The sequence below is a fragment of the Cupressus sempervirens genome, chromosome 7 (genome assembly GCF_028749045.1).
Source record: "Cupressus sempervirens isolate cs-2001-9-10 chromosome 7, ASM2874904v1, whole genome shotgun sequence".
Taxonomy (NCBI): Eukaryota; Viridiplantae; Streptophyta; class Pinopsida; order Cupressales; family Cupressaceae; genus Cupressus; species Cupressus sempervirens.
In genome coordinates, this window is record NC_143124.1 from 336,908,051 (window position 1) to 336,914,465 (window position 6,415).

Consider the following 6,415-nt stretch of genomic DNA (forward strand, 5'->3'; position numbering starts at 1 on the left):
ATCTGACGGCCAGAAACTTGTAGGTTGTAACATTAAAACACTTATTCGAGACTAACCGTTGCACAAGCCACACTTTCAAAATTTAATTCTTGGCGGTAAAACCAGAGGTAACATAACCTACGAACCCTATCAACACATTTCATTACAACTTATGTCCCTAGGGGCTCTACGACCCCTAGGGACCCATTTGGTTGGTTTGAATATGTCGAAAGGGGTCCTAGGTTAACCTATGATCCTTCTTGATGTGTTTTATGACATCATATGTCCCTAGGGTCCCTACTACACCTAGGCATCCATTTGGTTGTTTTGAATGCATTGAAATGGATTATAGGTTAACCTATGACCCTTGTCAATGTATTTAATGACAACATATGTCCCTAGGTGCCCTAAGACCCATAGGAACCCATTTGGTTAGTTTGAATGTGTCAAAAGGTGTCATAGGTTAACCTATGACTCCTTTTGATGTATTTCATGACAACATATGTTCCTAGGGGCCCTAAGGCCCCTAGAGACACATTTGGGTGGTTCCAATGCATCAATTGGGGTCATAGGTTAACTTATGACCCCTCTTGATGCATTTCATAAAAAAATATGTCCCTAGGGGCCCAAGGACCCTTGGGGACCCACTTTGTTTGTTTGAATATGTTGAAACCTATGACCCCTCTCAATGCATTTTATGATAACATATGTCCCTAGGGGCCCTACAACCTCTAGGGACACATTTGGTTGATTTGAATGTATCAGAAGGGCTTATTGGCTAATCTATGACCATTCTCAATGCATTTCATGACAACATAGGTCCCTAGGGGCCCTACGACCCCTCTAGATGCATTTCATGACAACATATGTCCCGAGAGGCCCTACGACCCCTAGAGACCCATTTCATTAGTTTTAATTTGTCAAAAGAGGTCATAGGTTAACTATGACCCCTCTCAATGTATTTCATGACAACATATGTGCCTACGAGCACTATGATACCTATGGTCACATTTGGTTGGTTTGTGTGCATCAAAAGGGGTCATAGGTTAACATATGACCCCTCTCAATGCATTTCATGACAACGTATGTCCCTAATGTCTCTATGACCCCTATGGACTCATTTTTTTGGTTCAATACATTGAAAGGGGTCATAGGTTAACCTATGACCCCTCTCAACATATTTCATGACATCATATGTCCCTAGGGGCCCTAAGACACCTAGGGACCAATTGGGTTGGTTCGAATGCATTTAAAAGTGTCATAATTTAACATATGACCCTCTCGATGCATTTCATAACATATGCCCCTAGGGGCCACTTAGGAATCTAGTTACCCATTTGGTTGGTTCAAATGCATTAAAATGAGTCATAGGTTAACCTATCTCCCTTCAAGATGCATTTCATGACAATAACATATGTCCTTAGGGGCCCTAAGTCACCTAATGATGCATTTGGTTGGTTCGAATGCGTCAAAAGGGGTTATAGGGTCATAGGTTAATCTATGACCCCTGTTGATGCATTTCATGACAACATATGTTCCTAGGGGCCCTATAACCCCTTATGACAGATTTGGTTGGTTCAAATGCATCAATAGTTGCCATAGGTTAACCTATGACCCCTCTCGATGCATTTCATGACAACATATGTCCCTAGGGGCCCTATGACCCCTAGGGACCCATTTGCTTGGTTTGAATGCATTGGAAGGGGTCATAGATTAATGTCCCTAGGGGCCCTAGAGGCCCTAGGGACCCACTTTTTTGTTTTAAATGTGTCAAAAGGGGTCATAGGTTAAACTATGACCCGTCTTGACACACTTAATGACAACATATGTCCCTAGGGTCTATAGGACCTATAAGGTTAACCTATGACCCCTCTCGACTTATTTCATGACAATATAGGGCCCCTAGGGACCCATTTGGTGGGTTTCAATGCTTCAAAAGGTGTCATAGGCTAACAAATGACCCCTCTTGATGCATTTCATGACAACATATATGCCTAAGGGCCTTAGGACCCCTAAGGACCAATTTAGTTGGTTCAAATGTGTTGAAAGCAGTCGTAGGTTAACTTATGACCCCTCTCAATACATATTCATGACAACATATATCCATAGAGGGCTTAGGACCTCTAGGGACCAATTTGGTATTTCCAGTGCATCAAAAGGGGTCATAGGTTAACCTATGACCCCTCTCAATGCAATTCATGACAACATATGTCCCTAGGGGTGCTAGGAGCTCTAGGAACCCATTTTGTTGTTACAAATGCATTAAAAGGGATCATGGGTTAACCTATTATCCCTCTCAATGTGTTTCATGAAAATGGGTCATAAGTTAACCTATGATAACTTTTGACACATTTCATGACGGCATATGTCCCTAGGACCCCTAGGGACCCATTTAGTTTATTCTAATGCATTGACAGGCATCATAGGTTAACCTATGACCCCTGTCAACACATTTCATGACAACATATGTCCTCAGGGGCCCTAGGACCCCTAAGGATCCATATGGCAGGTTCCAATTCATTGAAAGGGTTCATAGGTTAACCTATGATCCCTTTCAATACATTTCATAACAACATGTCCCTAAGGGCCCTTGGGCCCCTCGGGTCCAAATGGGTCTCATGAGAACATATGTCCCTAGGTGCTCTAGGACCCCTAGGGACCCATTTGGTTGGTACGAATGCATCGGTAGGGTTCATGGGTTAACCTATGATGACTTTTGATGCATTTCATGATAACATATCTCCCTAGGGGTGCTAGGTCCCCTAGGGACATATGTTTGCATGAAATGTGTCTAAAGGGGTCATAGGTTAACCTATGACCTCTTTCAATGCATTTCATGACAATATTATATTTAATAATAATATAATATTGTATATTTTAATATAATAATAATATATTACTAGATTAGATAACAATGAAAATCATATATATTACTATATATAATAATAATCATAAATTTTTACTATATATGTTTAATAATAATAATTATCAAATATATTACTATATTATATTTATTTATAATAATAATTATATATATAATTATATTATATTTAATGATATAATCATAGTAATCATAGATATAACTATATATAATAATAATAGTTTATAATAATAATCATAATCATATGTAATAATAATAATAATGCCCACACTTGCCAAATTTTTGTTTCCCTCTAATATGGGTCATTTCCCTGCAAAATTTTCAATGTGGGTGGTTTCCCTCCAAAGTTTTGGAAAATAGAAAATTGGGACTTTTTGGGTACCCAATTTCATATCAGGTATATGATCTATAATCGGATACCTGATTTGAAATCTTGTACCCAATTAGGCTTGGTATTTATCAAACTTATTTGGTCAACTCAAAAAACATGTTTGAGAAGGGTTTCACTAACATTTAGAATTTGAGTAGCCATATGAAAATATTATTTTCATTGAAATTCAATGAAACAAAAAGGGGTTTTTTCATAACATTCTCAAGATTCTATCGATATAATTGCTATCAAATTCTGATTTTGATAAGTATAAGGAAGAAAAAATTTTTTTGTTACATTCTATGCTTTGCCTAGTATAAGGAAAAAAATAAAAAAATAAATTTGGTAAAGTTTTCAATTAGTTAAGGTGGTTAGACACATGAGTATTTTATTCTAGAAAAGTTATAGTAGAAAATTCATATTTAATTATTTATTTGGAATAAAAATACCCAGAAATATGCATCACATCTAGAATGAGTCTACTTTTTATATCTATAATTATATTTAAAAATATTATCATTTGATTTTGATTAAGAGTATGTGCACAAAGTTGTGGTGCCAAAAACATGACACCCCAATCTTTTTTTAAAATTTTAAAAATCGTGTATGGACTATAGTGCATACACACTTTTAAAAACTAAGAAATTTTATAAATGGATTGCGAACCCATGGCCCATTTTATTTTTCCTATATTTCCTCCTCATAGCGCATACATGAATTCAAGAAATTGAAGACTTTTGTCACCCACCTCCTCAAAATGCCTCCTCATCACTGAAGTTTGAGATCGAGATCACGTCTTATGTTTTCTACTCTCTTTTTTGTATTCTTTTATATGTTTTTGCATTTTTTTATAGGTTTTTTTTCATTGTTTTAAATTTTTATTTATTTTGTTAGATTGCAATTGGTTTCTTACCATGAAATGTGAATAATGAACCACCAAATCTCTAGCTAGATCAACAATATCAAAACAAAAACCCTCGACAAGATGAGAATCAAAATCCTCCACAACAAGAGTAAGAAATTCTGCAACCTACACCAATTAGAAGACCTCCTCTTGGCACACAAGACAACATAATAAATGAAATATAAAGAGGGAAAAATGAATTAGAATAAATCATTGGTAGGTTGAAAACTTGTGTACAAACCAATCCAATGAGAGCACAATTGGCATTCTCCCTCGAGTCCATTATGACCCATGTAGCTTCTGTTAGTGGTTAGTTGGATATTTGATAGGTTAAGAGGGATGAAAAAAGAAGATAATATGCAAAGAAGTTATCATATCAAGATGTAAAAAAAATAAAAATAGAAAAACTAAGCATTTGTGCATTGTTTCAAAAGCCTAGTGAACAAAATATTGTTAGAACTACAACTAAAAGATTCCCCATCCATTAGTGCATATATAATGGTATGAGAAATAGCTTTTGGGATAGATGTTGAATGGTCTTTGATGAATTTCCTTGTAATAATCATGAGGTTCCAATGTATTTCTTAAATAAATTGTATTGTGAATTTGTCCTTTGGGAGATCCCAAATTATTTGGATATATTAGAATCTCAGGGTAGAGGTGGGGGCTCATCATTTGAGAGGCCAGGGACATGTCATGACCCTAATATAGTTAGGGCACCTATTTTCAAGCCATAGGTTAAGCATGTGATTGTTCCTTTAGTTGTGAAGGAACATGTAGAGATCAACAATATAGAGACTACTAATACTTTCACATAGACCCGCATTGATTGCACAAGTCCATTAGTTGAGGAGGAACCTTCTGTGCATCATGGTCACATGTGCACATCATGTGGATCCTTATGCACATTTGGTAGTCATGCTGGATATAGTATGGATGATGGGCTAGTCACTGATTAGTTCCTAAGTCTAACATTTGGCATTGACATATAGGTAAATTACAATTTTAATAAACTAATTTGATCACATTTCATATGTATAGTGAATGAGTAATTAATTAGCCCCAATTTTCTTACCATTGATGAGTCTGGAGGTATGTGTCAATTTAATCATTTAAATTAATACATATATTTATTAAGTAATCATATGAAGGATTGACAAAAATAAATTATGCATGTGCATTAGTTCTCTGTAGGACCATCGACATTCACTAGGGACTTTGAGCATAGGCTTGATACGAGCTCTATAGAGGTACATTTGTTTCATGTTTCATGTTACATGTAACTTGTATTGTATGACATGCAACTCTTGACATTTGAGATTCCTCATCTTCGACAATCCATCAATCGCGAAGTTACTACAGTGATGGCTTCTTTAGAGCCATTGACAAAGGTATGAAAGAATTTTCTTGGTTTTAGTTGTTGTTTATAATATTTAGTATTGAAATCTCTAATGTTATTTATAATTGATTATATTTTGTGTGTATACGTATTTTATTTGATTTTATAATAATAATTGATTCATATCTACTTTATTTGTATCAGCTTGAGTTAGAGAAGAGCCTAAATAAAAGGACAAGTGAGCATGTGAGGAAGACCCCATCATTCCCATCATCTCCCTCCACACAATGATGGAAGACCTGTAGGGATTTGTTTCTTTCCCCTAATGGAAGGAGAAGATATAGTTGATAGACACACATGTATAGGCATTAGTGGACATATATGTTGGATTTTATGTTGATAGAAGTTGAGAATCACAAAATAAGCATGTGCCATCCAAGCATGTTGTCTTGTAAAATTTTTAGCCATCCTCCATTTCACATAAAATGTTGGATATGAATTCCCTTCAAGATCTAGGTGGCTCATTCATGTCACAATCCTACAAAACAAACTTAGAATACAAAAACACACATATGCCTAAAAACATCAAAATGGCTAGAAAATTCAATGTGTATCCTACATCAACAAGTTGTGCATGTGTGATTTATCTTCACATAAAAAGGTTTACCCATCTCAAAAAATCTTTGACTTATTCCAATTTGAGGATACCAATTTGAGGATACATACCAATAAATTTTGTAAAAAATTGTGTCTGAGTTGAGTCCAAAAAATGTTTTGCATGTGGGTCACGATTTTGGCTACGAATCCTCCTTAAAACATCTCTTTGATTAGGGGGAAACACATGTGTTATTTATCCAAAAATCTTTGATCAATGATTTTAAAGCTTCACTAATTTTTTTATCCTTTCACACTAGTCTACTGCCAAATGTCCATAACTCATTT